At 48.5% G+C, this 16,789-nt stretch overlaps 1 long non-coding RNA gene across 1 annotated transcript in view; it reads left to right on the top strand.

The window, feature by feature from the left end:
- Window positions 1-16,789, top strand: part of LOC135905103 (uncharacterized) — a 156,237-nt gene that overhangs the window by 44,783 nt on the left and 94,665 nt on the right. The window contains exon 2 of the long non-coding RNA XR_010565318.1: window positions 14,179-14,242. This is a non-coding gene — a long non-coding RNA (uncharacterized lncRNA). The remainder of the gene's footprint in view (window positions 1-14,178; window positions 14,243-16,789) is intronic.

Below are 16,789 nucleotides of genomic sequence, written 5' to 3'. Positions count from 1 at the left end.
TGCAAACATCTGCCGTACGCGCGCGAACGCGCCTGTGTGTGTGCGCTCCGGCGCAAGCTTGAGCGCGCGCACGCGCGTTACAAAAGTGGCTCGCGCCATCCGACGCCTTTTCTTTCTTTTCTTTTTTTTGTGTGTGTGTGTGTTCCTCCTCCCTAGTGTTACCGGCGTGCCTGTACGTCTTCGGCCGGTCTCCCATCTGCGCGGACATCCGCTCCCGAAAGAGACATTGGCCCCGCCGTGGCATCTGCAACTTGTTGCATGCATGCGTACCCGGCCGGACCGCGTTATTACCTTTTCGGGTTTTTTTTTTCTTTCGTTTTCGTTGTCTAAGAACCACCTCACTGCAGCCGTTAGAGTTGCGCGCGCACAAGCGCTTTGAACTTTCGAGAAGATGGGCCACGTGTCAGGGCGGACGTTGTCCTTGAAGGCATACGGATGACGTTGAGGCGTTCCGACGTGTACTGCCATCAGCGTAAATTGAGGCGCGAACGTGAAATAACTGATCACAATGCCCGTTACGCGCAATTACATGTAAGTGCAACGTGTAATCGCTCTCTGTGTAGCCGTTTCTTTTAAAGCGTTCAGCAGTCCCAAAGCGCACGTCCTTTTGAGTCTGCATCAAGCCGCTGTTACAAATGCAGCTGAACCTGGAGACGGACTACACCAATTGGAGTAGTTTCGGAATAGGCAGCGCTTCAGATTATGCTGATAGTACAGGCTATAGGTTCCTCGAGAATCTTCTTAACTATTTAAGGTGGTGCGCGCTGCGCTGCGTAAACTCCTCCACGTGTGGGTAGTTGCTCGAGTTACCCCGCCGCACGTTATCTTTCTAATTCCGTTGAAGAAAACAAAGCAATGACAAACAACATATATGTAGTATTGAATTCTGATTCGAGCATGGGCCCTCTGTTCACGCCTAGCTCACTGTCTTTGACGATAATGCATGCGAATGGCGGACCGCTCAACCCGAGTTAATGCAGAACGCAGCCTGCCACAAAGGCTACGTTACGATTCTTATCGCTTGAGGCACTTGAGGCAAAGACAGGCGATTGAGCTATCTTCATAACTATGCGTATTAGTAGCAGGCGACACCAGGACTACGCGGCCAGTTGCATATCCTCTACACTTACACCATACTCCCGTATGGCTGCCGCCTGAAGCAGCAATCTGAAATATTAGGCTTTTGAAGGAATGGCAATATCCACTCTAACTTGTACACCTTGAAAACTTTCTAGTTGTGATGACGTCCGACGTGCTTATTGAACAAGAACCACCAGCGTATTCCAACGCTTGCTAGCCCTGCATTCGAATGAACACAAAGTTTACCTGTAGTTAAAGACTAAATTTTGCAGTCAATGACGATATCATTGAACAGGGTTGCCGTTTGGAAGACGGCGAGAGTTTCTGTCTTACACCCGCAACCGAGTACTGTAGAAATCACCTTATCAATTTAATCTTCTAATGCGAAGAGATTTAATTTTAATCCTTGATTTCCGTGGATACTTGCAAGGCGAATATATTCTGAACCACACAAATATTCGGACATGCATTACACTGGGATTATAAAAAAAGGAAAGAAACAGGCCTTCCCACCGAACATGTGCAAGCTTTAGACTTTCTGAAGAAACTTTCGACAAAAAGGAGCAGGGAAAACCTATACGGACCGCTAAAGAAACTAGTTTGAGAAATATTACGTACCCTGATTGGTCCGTGCAACTTGCTACGGGTGAAAAATCATTAAAAACACTTGGACACGTTCTCGCGAACATATCACACGGGACCGTAAAAAAGAAAAAAAGCTAGCTAAGGCCGTGGTTGGAAGTGTCTTCGAGGTTTAGAGCGACCACAGACCTGATATCAAACGCCTGGCCTGAAAACAGTCGCTAAGGAAACTGCAGGACTTGGAAGTTGCTACGGATGTCGTGAACATGTCATTTGAACAGCTTAGTGTTCACGTGCAGAAAGTGCTCGCGCCATCAGTTGTTTGAGGTGACTCGTGGCACCCACGTGTCCGGAAATGATCTGAATGCCATCGCGGTTGTAGTGCATCCGCTTGAGCTCGAATATATTCGAGAATACCGCGGCTACGCGTGATCGGTCACCTTTCCTGTCTGTTGCACACCCGACGAGATCAGACTCAAACATGCCACTTACAGTATTCTCCGTTGAAATTCAATAGCTTTTCAACAGAAAGTTCATTGAACGCCATTGGGCTTCAACAAGAATGCGGTAGAATGTCTACAAACGACTTTCGTAAAGGTGGGGTTGCTTCTGGCGAGTAGTTTGAATTCGAATCCCGTCCACTGTGCTCGGTCGAAGCGCAAAAGCATTACAGAAATGCAAGCACGAGATTTCTATCGTCACGTTGCGCCATGCAGAATCGTACGAACATTGACACAACGAGAAGAAATACCCGTTTTGGTGCTTTCCACACGGGATGCGAATGATGTACGAAAATTTGTATATCCAATTTCATTCCGATATATGCCGCGCGAAATTGTATTCACTTTTTCCAACCACAATATTGTGAGAATGTTAGCCATTCGAAATGCTAGTAAGAATGACGAACCTTGAGAGCTTAGGTGCCCTAACGAGTGTATAGGTGTCGTGCATGCAAACATATCTTCACTGAACGCTTCACTGAATTTGTCTTTTCCTTATGTGCGCCCATCTTAAGCCAGTTTTTTCCGACCAGGTCGTTTTATCTGCAGAGTATATGTGCAATTGTTTGTCGCACCCTTAGTAGCAGTGTTTGAATTCATCGTTTTGGCGACTCTTAACAACAGCCACACAGGAGTTAGTATAGGTTCTCATTCGACGTGTGCCCTCTCCGCTTGGTATAGTCAATTAAACTGGAGGTTGGTTGGCGTACTCCTACTACGTGTACGAAATCATCGGTTTAAGCCGGTGATTGTTGCCCTTAGCGTTTGGATTCATACTAGCTCACTGAAAAATTTCGGTTACTCGTCATCAAGGCACCGCTGTTCTGTCTTAACAGTTTGACCTAAGCAACCCAAAATGCCTTGCGGAAGCAGTCAAATCACTGTAATTGCCCCCTCGCTAATTAGCGACCAGCAAATGCCGCGCTACTCCGCACTTCACAGTTCAGATAACAGTGTTCAATCCCGTCTTAACTCCAGCAACGAACTAATCAATTGTGTCATCAAAAGCAATTGCAGGTCAAGCAACACCGGCTGTAATTTTTGTCGTTTCTCGCAACTGATTCGAATGATTCTCGCATATGTGGTTCACCGAATGCGATAAAAAAAAAGAAGGATGCCACAAGAAGCAAAAACATATCTCGTCATCTAAGTCGAACTACCGACCATTCCAACGCAGCCAGTTCATGCACTAACACTTATGTCTACGTCTTCAGCAAGGATGTATAAGTTTAGTCTACAGACAAACAAGACAAGTTCCGTTACAAGCAAGTGCATTTAACCTCTACGTTCCCCTTACGACTACGGCACGTGCGGTAGCGGTGACTTACCACGATGAAGCCGGACCAGTCGGGGGTCAACGCTCTCTGTACGATCCCTGGGGTCTTCGTCAAATCCATGCCGACGGCCGTCTTTCGAATCCACCCCGCCAGGATCCGACGCGGTTTGGTGCGCTGATACGTAAGCCTCTCGTCGATTGCGTATGACACGGTTCTGCAAACTAGGGACTGTGTACACCAAAGAAGTAGCCGATGAACCCAATCTCGGAAACCACATCGCTACGTCAGGACCCGAGGTACATAACGGTTGAGCAACATGCGCAAAGAGTGAGATCCAGAACGTGTACGCGCGCTTATCGGAGAGCAATAACGACTAATACAAATCACGGACGGTTCCCTGGAACAAGCAAAGCCAAATGTCAGATTACGATTACACACCTTCGTCGTAACGAGCGAAAGGACGATGCAAGAGCAAGGAGGGGCGTCGCAAAAGAGGGCGCAAAAGACACAAATAAAGGAAGGCCATCGATGACGTCGCAAAGAAAACCGTTAGGGAAACGCTAGCGCGAGTGCAGGTCCGGATGCACAGCCACTTTTGTCACGGTACGATGGGAGAGGAGGCTGAACAAGAGGAAATCCAGGTCTCGTTGAACTGGGGAGGGTTTGGGGGTGGATCGGAGTCATGCCGCCACTGACGTCGAAGAGAAAGAAGGGTTGAAACCGTTAGGGAAACGCAAGCGTTCGTTTGGGGCCCGGGCACTGTACCAGTCTGTCATGGTACATGGTGGGAGAGGGTAAGCTAGGCAGAAGCCAGGACTCGACAGGAGAGGGCGAGGAGTATACAACCGAGCGTACAGCGGTGGGGGTGGTGTGGGTGGGCGGAGTGAGGGCGTCGTCGGCGAGGAAGTCAGTGCCAGACGGGCTACGACGAACGACGCTCGAAAAGCACCGGTTACGCTGACGAAGGCACAGGCGACGAAGACGTCGACGAACTCACCGCCATGGCGCCATGGCGACTGGCGTTGTCTGCTCCGCGCGCCGCGGTCGTCTGGCGCTGGAGCTGAGGCTCCCTATTTCCCACCCCTATCCCCCTCGCTTTCCCACTGAGGCGGCCCATTGTTGCCAACGCTGCGTTTTCGCTCTCCGCTTTCCCTCTCATCACACCCCTTCCCGGTTGCCCCTCTCCCTCGCCAGCGTAGTGCCTCAACTCTTTCCGTGCTCCGCTCTCTCTATCGCTCTCGCTCTTTTATTTATCACCCTCTCTCACTCGCACTCGCCTTTCCGTGCGCCTGCGCAGCGGGCGAGCCTCAGTGATGTGTGAGAGGGAACGACGTGAACCCAGACGTGAAAGAAAAGTACCTCGGAACATGAGAGAGAGAGAGGCACACGTATGGAGCCTGGGTTTGGAGGGAAGGAGGGCTAGGTGTGACGTCAGGAGTTCCTCCTCTACACTCCTCGCCTGCGTCGTCATAATGGATCGATGCTGCTGGGAGTGGTATGGCGTGAGGGCGCGGTGTGTGGCCGTTGGATCGGTGCATTATTGGTCCAGACCAGCTGGGTTCAACTTGGAAAGGTTGTGCCGGTTCCGATGTGCTCAGCTGGCGATGGCGGGGGCCGGCTACCAATCTGGCTGATCATTCAGGGTGTTTGATTGGGCCAGGTCGAACGGACCGCAGTTGAGGTGCATAAGGAACTCACTGGGGCTGGCTTTCTATTATTTTCTTTTGACAGAGTCCCCACTGAATATCTTAATGATTGCCTCTCCTTTTAACCATGTCGCGTAGTCCCTACTCTAGCTGATTCTTCTTCGGCCGAAACGAGATGCTGACATTTAAACAACCATTACCTTGTGCGATCATTCCTGCTTTCTCTATATACTGGTACTTTCTCTACGTAATCTTAACTTATTCACCGTAAGACCATATATGTCATTCCACGCAGAGAACCACGACATGTCAAGGTGCTGATTAGACACTGTGATCTAGTTCGGAGTAGCGGCGTCCTCAATCGTGATAAAGGTACCAGCTTGCATTTGATATTCTCGGGCGACGTGTAAGCAACCTGACGTATAAGCAGCCGTAACAGCCTGGACGTTATGCAAATTTGAACAAATAGGCGTTATGAGAGACGCCGTAGTAGATGGCTTGTTTTCAATTCATTCATTTCAAAATTGAGTTTTCCATCACTTGAGAGAGTTCAATAACACACGCTAAGACCTCGGTATACGAGTGTTTTTGTTTTCCACCTCCACCCAGAAGGGAGTCAGAAGTGCTAAGAGCGAACACGATGTGTTTCGCAGCCATCAAGCATACATTCTGTCGTTGTTCTTGTGTCCCACAATATTCTCATTTTGTGAAGTAGTGTCACTATTTCCGTTCAGCGCCTGGCACTGGGATGCTTAGTCGCCAGCCCAGCTAGCGCCTTCCGTGCTCATAAATGTCGTTAGTTTTCTTCCTACCAGGTCAGCTAAATGACTCTGATTGATATTTTGTAATATTTACATGGGTAACCGAACACTGCACCGCGTAGTTCCTACTACGGCCTGAGAAGACGCTCTGTTCACACCATGAGTCCGCTCGAAGTGACGTTGCGCAGCGAAACGTTGACGTCACTATTCGGCGCTCGCGAACTTCCACTGCATGCAAGCAAACCTCCACCGAAGTGAGGCATTGGAGCGTGCAGTAAGAGGCGGCGTTTTCTCCACAACACGTATGCCCTGCGTTGAGCTCGCGTCGACAAAGAGCTCGACGTGCCCATCGGTCCCGGGAACACGGGCGATCTGTAGCTAATGAAGCCTCATTTCATTTGCATCAGGTCCTGTGCTTGCCTGTGAGCCATTTCTTTCTGGTATTCGGATTCTAGGCAGGAGTGACAATGCTTTTGCCATGGAAATCATGCAAGCATATCATATTAGAAAGAAATAGAGTGCCTGTATTAGGCGGGGGAGGGGGTGAAGTGCGGTGGAAGGCGCGAGGCTCAGCGGCTCCAGCATTACCGCAGCCTAGACTGAGTGGGTCCAAATAGCGGTGACATAAACCGCGCTATAGCTCAGTCTTCATACGTCTTGCGAGCGCGTCCGGTTTTCTTAATCTTTCTTTTTTTTCGGTACTGCCAGCTTGCGCGCTACATAGTTTAGTGTCGTTGCACATTATATCCACGTCTTTTTGTTCGCACTGTTGGTTTCAAAAGATGAAGAAAAATCTGGAGGTGCTGAAAGCCTTTCCCATATAGCAGTTGTTACTGAACACGGATGAAAAATTTGAAATGTTTGTTTTTAAACACTTCGAGAACGTTCGGTAACTTCAGCGAACGCTTCTTCACTCCTGTTCGACCGTATCATATGCCAACCGACAGCTCGACCTCCGCCATTTCATCGTTCTGCAAAGTTTCGACGCTTTAATTTCAAGCCATTGCAGTTCGAGCTGTATTGCGCATCTATACGACAGTCCTCGGTTCGATCCAGCCAGAACCTCAGCAGTTGACACTTATACGTCCTTCGTTAAAACATGGACGCACGCCGACAAACCGGACTGTCCAAGAAGGAGAGCTACAAAGCGACGCGTGCGGATGAAAAGTTGTCTCCGGACCACTACGCAACATAAACAAAGAAAAGGTGGGGTTGGGGGAGGAGGCACCAGGATTAGTGCACGCAAATCTGCCATCCACGGCGATACACAAAGTTCGTGCTCACGCGTGCGTGGCTTTTTTTTTCTCCCCCTCCCCCCCCTCCCCCCCCTTATCCACTCGCCCCCTCGACCTCGCCATGCAGCCTGCAGGGACAGCAGCTGCGAAAAAGCCGTTTATAGAAGCGACGTACTCCTCCCCTCAACTTTTCCCTCCCCACCTTGCTTGTTTCGTTCGTGTAACCCCCCCTCCCATCTCTCTCTCTCTTTGACTCTATTCTCCGTGCTTCTTTACGACGCATTCGTTTTTATTCAGCGCAAACTTGTTACGCCAACCCCGTTTCTCGCCGACCAACATTCTTTCGAACCGGCCTTCGTCCCTACATCATTTCTCTGTCCCGACACTTTCAAAAGTTCCGTTCTCTTTATGCAGTATTATTGTCTTTTTTTTTTATTCGGCTGGCTTTCGGTTCCTGGCAAACTACACAGGGAGAGCTGCTTGTGGAGGAACATTGAAAAAGAGTAAAGAAAGAAAGAAAAGGCGACGAGCTCTCGTCGCTTTTGAATCGACGCGCGCGCGGCGCCGTTGGTTGGGCTCGGACTCCCTCCCCCCTCCGAGGAGGTCTCCTGGCCGTGCGCTATGTTCGAGCCCCGGTTTTTAAAACCAAGCCCTTACGGCCGCCTCCTGTCATCGTTTACAATGCGTCTAACGTACGCGCGCGTACGCCTGGAGGCAGCAGCTTTTGATAAGGCGACTATTTTTTTTTTTTCGTTCTAGGTTCTCATTCACGTTGAGGGATGCGTGCATGGGACATAATCCGCGGAGGAGGGAGGGGGGGGGGGGGGTTGACTGGCGGCTACTGGTTTCGGGGATTTGGAACAACGATGCCGCCTGTTTCAACTCGTATCCCTTTCTTCTTTTTTCTTGTCCCGCATCTGGTTTTCGATGGCGGAGAATCGCGCGCACCGAAAACTTCGCTCTAATAATGCCAGATTGAAGTCAGCCATCATCATCATCATTATCATCAACCAGGCTGATGATGATGACGATGATGATGAAGTCCGGAGCTGCTGTCTTGCGTGCGCCACAGGCCTGAGAGCTAAGTTCACCTGGAGATGAAGAGCTCAGTATGCGCGTTCGCCCACATATAATTCGTCTTCCTGTCTTCAACTGGTCCTCTGCTAAGCTAATTTGTCGTCGCGAATTCTTTGTGGGGCAATGGTCAACCTCATTTACCCTCTAATATATTAATCCACTGCTTTTAGAGCATTATGATGGAAACGGATGTCTCACTTAGCACACACACACACAAAAAAAAAACATTAGCTATGTTGCGTGTTACTTCCTGAATGCCAAGCGGCTAGGGCGAGGCGTACACACAAGCCTTTATATAGCCCTAAGGCGTTCATCATGCCGTACATATGCTTTTATATATTCATTGCTTACATTACTACAGTCCTTAATTCAATAGCTCGTTAAAATTTTGCTCATGCTTCTTGCTTTAAGCTCTTTATCTTCTCATATATACGCAACCTTGCAAAGAAGGTCCCATTGCATTCTTTCATTTCAGAGTAACAACAGAGATAATTTTTATTTATTTATTTATTTATTTATTACATGCTACGGACACGAAGTCCATGTAGGGTGGACAATACGATATTAGGTCGCAAGAAGTAAAACAACGTCAATACAACAAAATGCGGAAACAATACGACAATAATGATGATAGAAAAGGTAAACAATCGTGATACAAGTTTTATAAAGGCAAGTCATTCCAGTCATCAATGGTGCGTGGGAATAAATAGTATATAAATAGATTGGTTCGGGCAAAATAGGGGGTTAGTGCGTTTTGGTGATGTTGGCGAGTAGGTATCGTTACTAGTGGACTTACTTAATGGTAATAATGGTAATAATAAATATCGTATACCATTGTGCTTTAAGGGCTGAATCCAACAGTACACCATCCATTCACGCGATGCATCACTGACTTCTTTCTTTAACGTTGGACTTTCCTTAACGAGACACGTCCTGTACACACAGGGCTGCCCGGCTTTTCAGATTGATCGAGTGTGTGCCACCAGCACACATTAGATTGTTGCTCGTGTTTCGAAGTAAACTTCAGCTAACGCGGTTGCTCTAAAGGCAAAAAGCATTAGTTGACCCCCTCGTTAAGCTGTAAATACAGAGGACAGTTTAAGCCGCATAACCTTTCGGCTTACTGCCACTTTCCCATGCCTTTAGCTTCGCTATCGCTTTGTGCTCATAAACTGAATAGCGGGCGTCTACTTGTCGAGATAGCCTCTCCAAAGAGACATTAGCACCTGGTGCCGTAAGCACGGCCCTCAAATAGGTACTCGAGATTAGTGTTTGCGAAAATCCTTCTACCCTCTTATCAGCCGTGGGAAAAATCTCTACCTGACCTCTACATAATCCCTTTCGCCAGTAGACGTTTACCCGAAATGCTAGCTTCTGTTTCGTCACATGTAAGATTTTTTTTTTTTTGTCATGTAGTGCCCGTCGAAATCTAGATACACGTGCTCTTCTTTACTGTTATTGGAACGCGGCTGGCTATGAACCCTGGACTTCGAGTACAGCGGGTAGCTCGGTCTGAATTTTTTTACGCCTGCAGGAAGAATGCGTTCTGAGGAAGGTCAGTACTGTGGACTAGGGCAAGACTTAGCCAAACAGGGCATACAAAGCAGGGACAGAAAGCATACAAAGGACGGTCGCCCGGACTAATGAGTGAAGTTTCGAACTTCACTTGTTAGTTCAGCACTTACTGTCTATGCTGCGTCTTCCTGCGTCTTGCGTAGTTGGGCCATGTTTCCGAGGTTTCTGCCCGTGTATTCTAGCACGCACAATCGGCGTCAAATGTTTACGGACGACAAAATCTGGGAAAACGTTAAATTTGGGAGAGGTTACTGACCACACAGGACGTGAAATTGTACAGCACTAGTCCGCATGTAGCAGTACAAGCTTAAAATACGCCTATTGGACTGCGCCAGCCCCCTGCAGGCATCGGAAATAAGGTCTTTTCCGAGTCCCGTGGTCCGTAAATTCTTTACGCCGACTGTACACATGCGCGCAGTGCTTAGCCTCGTCAAAACATTGAGCAAAACTCATGTACTGTAACAGTAGACAAGGCAACGAGCAAAAAAAAAAAAAAAATAACTGCAGAAGGAGAGAAAAAAGAGAACACATGAAATTTTTTCCGTTTGGAGGAAGGAGTTTTCGCCCACTCCATATAAGGATGAAAAGATAATAAGAAAAACGCGACGACCGTAGATTTCTGGTCAACGACAGATAGAAACTCGACAGCACGTCGGTTTGTCACATTGGGCGTTCTTTCGTCACCGGCGGCACCATCACTAATGGGTGAGGCGCAGTGAGGAAGTGGGTGTTACCACGCGCGAGAAAGCACGATCGCTGTTCGGTCGATAAAAAGCAACATGCCTGATTATCAGGTTAGGCGCTGGGCGTGCCCCAAGGTGCAGTAGTGCAAAAAAAAAAAAGGCTGTAATGTTTTTATTTTTTCTATTGCTTTTCAAGAACTGCAGGTGCACCCAATCGAAAGAAACCTGCGCCTTCCCATCCACCTACGTTCAATTCCCTTGTCCTCCTCCCAATTTTCCGCGTTATTCAATATCAATAAAGGGAAGCCAACTAAAAGTCTATACGTTAAATGCGATCACTGTATTACACATCCGTAATAGAAAAATATAAACAAAACAGCGGCTCTACTGCTTGTAAAAGGCCTGGCAAGCCAAAAAAAGGCGCAAAAATAAAAGAAGCTAGACTGATGGCGACACTACCGTCAGGTTCCCGCACTAGCGTCTTCTGGGGCAGCCGTATACTCGAGACTAAGTTAGTTGTTTGTCTTCGCATCGTAAAGAAGCCAATGACTCAATTAAACTAGCGAGCGTTTGATAACTTTTCCCGCGCAAAAGCGATAGAGAGAGAGAGAGAGAGAAAACGTAACGACCCATAGAAGCAGAAGCCGACTCAAATCCTTAGATAATCAAAAGAGCGCAAATAGGCACTCTTGCCCTCTTGGTTGCCCACACATGCACACACACTGACACACCTAGATACGTGTGTGCGTGTGTGTGAGCGTGCGAGCGCGTCTATTTGCGTTTTTTTAGTTAGCTGAAGTGTGTCACCAAGTAGCCCAACGAACAGCAAGTTCATTTAGAGTGAAATTTGCCGGCACGCGTCGTGCCAAGGTTGCGGGTTCGAATTTCACCGGCGCCGAGGCTGTCTTTTCGTCCATCTTTCATATTTCCTACTTACGTATCATTTCTACATTTAATCTAAACACGGATAATTTCGCCACGTGTATTCCTTGGCTTTGTTCGTTCCGTTGGCTTCATACGTTTGCTACTAACAAAAAATCTGTCCCCTACGGTTTACGTAATTCTCATTCATGTCGAATACAGGGGCGGGACTGCTGCGCCAATTGCTCTAAAGAGCTTATGCATGGCTTGCACTGACGTCATCCCAGGCGCCATGCTTGCGACCCAGCACGATCGAAAGCTGCGTCCATGACGTCACGTGCAAACTATCTTGTAGATGGCTTGCACTGACGTCATCCTCGGCGCCATGTTTGCGACCCAACACGGTGAGGAGCTGCGTCCGTGAGGTCACGTGCAAGTTATCTACAAGATAGCTTGCACGTGATGTCATGGACGCAGCTTTTAATCGTGCTGGGTCGCAAGCATGGCGCCTGGGATGACGTCAGTGCAAGCCATCTACAAGATAGCTTGCGCGTGACGTCATGGACGCAGCTTTTAATCGTGCTGGATCGCAAGCATGGCGCCTGGGATGACGTCAGTGCAAGCCGTGCATAAGCTATTTGGAGCAGTTGGCACCGCACCGAGCACCGAGCAGGGTGGTCCGCGCTCAACTTCCCGTTCTACATTTCGAATGAAAGAAAACGCAGTTAATTATCCGGATGCTCAGCTGGGCTTCATTGCCTGTTGGATTACGCACTGTTGTGGATTTGTTACTGTAACAAACAGCGGAGCCCCGCCTCGGTTGCCCTAACTCTCGTTCATGAATTCTCGAATAAGTTCGTTACTTCGCGCGGGCTTTTGTGCCGTGTGCAAACATCCGCGCTTGCTAGCGTTCGGTGTAAACGCGGGGCTGTGGTGTTGCGCACATCACGACCTTAGCTATGCAAACACACACACACACACACTCACACCTAAGGATGCGAGCGACACCGCGCCAAACCTTGCTTGAGACCCGATACACAAGAATGGCATACACGTTCTTTACCTCATGGCGCAGCAACGGTTGACGATTCTTCTCTTTTCTTCTTCCTCTTTTTTTTTTTTCGAAGTTGCCCTTCATACTACGTATAGCATAGCGCGCGCTCACTGTTCGCGTCCTCTCTGCATTATCCTCCTCCCCCTCCCCCGGCTCTCGCCCCGATTTCGGGGCCTATCCCCTCGTTGGGGTTTTGATATGCCCTCCCCCTCCTACACCCTCGACATCCCGCCGGTTTTAGTCGCCCGGCTGCCGGAAGTTTCCGGGCGCGAACAGATGTTCGTCGAGCAGCCGTGAAACGAACGGCCGTGAGGTGGGTAGGTAGGTCTTCGCAGGGCTGGTTTGTGCAGGGGAGAGGGGGTGGACCACCACCAGCTGGGAGAGGGCAAAGAAGCAAAGAAGTCTGGCGGGGAAGAAAGGAGAGGAGGAGACACAAAAGAACTCAGAAATGGGGGGGGGGGAATCCCCGCCGCGGGCGACGGTGTTCGCGTGCGTGTGTGTGCATGTGCGTGCGTGCGCGCGCGCGTAAAAATGAGCGCGTGCGGAGGACAGAACAGAATGGCGGTAGAGAAAAAAAAAAAAAAGAACGACACGTGCTGCGTTTCGCACGTTGACCGCCGGTCGGCGAAACAGATCATCCGGTGTGTCTGACTGTTTGTCTGTTGTGTTTTCTAGAGCGTGCGGTGTCTGTTTGCGCGTTCGCGAGTGTTTGTGAGAGCAGCTGCACACGAAGGGCTATCCGGACGTCGCCATAGTTATGTCACGGGGCTACTGCTGCTGCGCGAAATGTTCCACCTAGGAAATAACCTCGTGTCGCTTCGGCTGAGTATCGCCCGTGCAGCGCAGCTCAAACGATGCATCAACGCAGACAGCAGGGAAGACGAAGTGCTGCGTCATTTGGCTTTTCCCCATTGTCTCGCGCGCTTATATAGCCGACACCATCTAGATAGCACGAGGCCTGTTCACTACGTCATGCTGCTGGCCCAGAATTTCCATTGCCAAGGCTGGCGTGACGAAAGCGGTGACGTCAAAATCACTGTAGCCTAGTCGGGAGCATGTCAATTAGATTCTACTGCAGTCGGGCCACTAGCATGACGTCAAGGATCGGAGTCAAAAGGCCTTCTGCTGTGTAGGTGGTGTTGATATAGCTCGCTGTACACGTTGTACGAAAGCAAACGAAATCAAACTAGCCCACGATTTCGTCTTTCTTTACTTGAACTAAGTACGAAGTGAAAATCGTGACTGATGTCTACATTTCATTATAACAGTACTTTTGCTGTAATTAAGCGCAAGAGGCGTCCTATAATCGCCTCGAGTCACAGCGACCGGCTAGTGTTACCAGGTGACAAGCGAAATGCCGAGGTGTCTCGCTGGCTACGGCGATCTGCTGCTAAAGAAATAGGTCGAGGTTTGGATTCCTGGCCGTTGTGGTCGCATTCCAATAGAAAGCAGAATGCAAGAACGTCCTTTGCTTATGTGGAAGAACCTCAGCTGGTCAAAATCCGGAGCCCGCCACTAGGACGTCGCTCATAGCCTTTTGCGACGTTAAACACCCCAATCTTAGAGTTGAATTCGAATTGATAGATATGCCACATATTCACAGGCAGTTCGCGTCATGGTAGCTGATTACACGTGGAAATGATTCTTAATACTAGCTGGTGTGTCAATTATACATTGATTGGCTTCATTGTCAATGTCAGTGTATATATAGTATTAGGTGCTCCCCCTGACAGTTTCATAACTGTGGGACCACCGAATGTAGTAACGTATACTGATGCTGTTTGATGCTGCTGCTGTTCACTCGGCTGTCTGTGGTTGTAAATGAAATGTATTTTTTTTTTTCACAGTGATACAAACTGTGGCCTCCAAAATCGGCTCGAGCGTAGCGCAGTCTCGGAGGCCATGTACGAGGTAAGAAAGATCAACTAACGGCCTGCGCCAAATAGGTGAGGAGGGGTGAAAAGAAAAAACGGTACTGCGCACTGTCCTATCTTTCTTAAGTGTTTGCGCAATACGTACTTGTTCTGTGAGAACAAACTGGTTCGCAACAGAGTACTTCTGTAATGAAGTCCCTACGTAAGCACAAGTGCTTGTTTGCGTGGCTGGTCAGATAAAGTATTGTGTACAGGCACAATAATTAGGCCGTAGCAAAAACACCTAGAAACAGACCGATAGTGTTGTTGGTCTTTGCAGAGACACAAGCCACTATTGACAACTGAATCTTGCCTTTGAGAAATGTTGGGCGAAAGTATGGTGCTTCTTCACGACGGCACGATTTCTGTGGGAGACAGGGTCGAGACATCGCAGGTCGCCTAAGAGTTTCTTTCCAGTGAACTCATGCTAAAATGTGCTTTATTGCTGAAACGTTTTACGTGTGAGGCAATAGGTGGTGTCTAAATCCACTCCCCGTAGGGTGGTGCCCTCTTGATATAACACGCGAATCTTAAAGGCTATGCTTTTGCTGGTTGAATGGGGAGGAAGCGATTTTGGGAGCAGGAAACACGTCATATAGACGTCAGGTTTTTGGGCACCACCTATAGCAACCAACACGTCCAATTTAGTCCAAATAAATTACGCATACCGGAGTAACTGCGGCCTTAGGCTTTCCTTGTCCACCCAGGGTTCATCAATTCGTGACACCTTATTTATGTGAACCTTTTGTCTTGTATCAGTACAAAGCGGGGCCTCCGAGATCTGTCCGATGTCGGAGGCCTCGACGGTCTCGCATCTCGGAGGCTTCAGGCGGTTTGGCTACGACGCAAATTTAACGTTCTAAACAACTCATTGCGTCATAAGCGCAACGATTCGCAGTGGATACGCATGTGCGCAGATTCCCATTGTCGTAACGTGCTTGAGAAATTGTGATGGCTTGGAAGCATGTAAAGATAAATGAAGGCCACAGGAAGGTCTGAAGCCGTGAGCACGAAGATTCGACAAAGCCATGTACTAGCCATCGTTCCCGTGGTAGCAGAGCGATCGCAGCGCCGCAGTTCCCCCTAGTGATTTTTGTAGCAGTCTATAGCAGGTGCTTATTTTTTAGCTGCGCAATTTTTTTTTTAATTGCCTGTGGTAGAGAGCGCAATTCTAGCCTTTGAGCTGCATTACTCGGCAAGGCGGCCGTGACTTCTACGGGAAATCTAAGTGCTTTTTATTAATTAACAAAATGACACTAGATAACTTTTTAAGGAATTGCTTTACGGCTCATATTCCGATTTATGAACTGTAACCGGCAAGCCCGCAAGGTGACATGTCCACTTGGAAAGAACGCTCAGAATTAGGCCAGTTTCGATATATTATTTTCAACGTGCATGGGGACACGCTTTGGCGTTCCAGTTACTTTCGTGCTTCAATGCGTGAAACAGCTTCTTTTTTAAAAGAGTAAGTGGAACAATGGTACATTTTTTTACCGCATGTTTGACAACGTATATCTCGAAGCCAGTGCCATCCCTAGAATTCGTTCTAAGTCGATATGCCTTGCAACGTGACCAGCCATGCGATCCGTAGATTGCAATGTGGGCCGTAAAATAATTAGTGAATACTTGACTGGTGAAAATTCGATAATTATACAATTAAGCATCTTGACTACGTGCCGAAGTAAAGGCCCCCTCGTCGAGTAATTTAGCTCAAGGGTTATAAATGTGCCGTCTGCCACACGCAATATTTAAACATGCTGAAGGGGCAGCGCAAGACAGAAGGCAGCAACGCATGCACAGGATAGCGCTGCTGTCCTGTGTGTTCCTGCCTTCTGTCTTCGTCGTCTTGCGTTGCCCCTTCAACATGTCCAACCAGTACCAACTCGCCCAAAATGGCGATCCTTCTACAGTATATCTTAAAAAATATGGTGCAGCCAAAAAAAGAACACCCTTTGTGTGTACCAGGGGAGTTCTCCAGATAACATATTCGTATGCATGGAACGTCGCGTGCGAAGGTGCGGCGAACGCACCCGAGCTCGCTTGCTTTCACGGCATGACGACAAACAGCGCAAGACAAGAATAACAGCGTGCAACGGAATGGGGTTCTATAAATTGGTTTATAGTTCCCAATTAACGCCGAATACCGACATATATCAAAACGTTTATTTAAAAAAAAATATGCAGAAAGCGAGTGGGTGGAGCCCCTAGTCCAGGGACCCACTGGCTTGAGCGGTCCGCGTGCTTGGTCGAGGAGCGACGGAAGTGCTCACTAGCACGTGAATGCCTAATTCTGGAAGAGGCGCTGGCCTCAGCTGAACGCTGCCTGCCAACAGAGATGCCGGTTTCCCATTGCCGTCGTTTCCAGATACCAGCTAGCTCTTTGACGGACTCTAAATCAGAACAAAACGTCAGTTTAAGGTGGCGTATTTGAGTCACTCAGAGTTCTATTTGTGTTTATTAATAATCAACAGTGTCGATTATTGTCGTAGAGAAGGACGGCCGATCCCCGCATTTTGTATTCCGTAACATGACTACGCTCTAAAGA

Source organism: Dermacentor albipictus, chromosome 6 (genome assembly GCF_038994185.2).
Source record: "Dermacentor albipictus isolate Rhodes 1998 colony chromosome 6, USDA_Dalb.pri_finalv2, whole genome shotgun sequence".
Classification (NCBI taxonomy): Eukaryota; Metazoa; Arthropoda; class Arachnida; order Ixodida; family Ixodidae; genus Dermacentor; species Dermacentor albipictus.
This window is presented reverse-complemented; position numbering and strand designations above follow the sequence as displayed.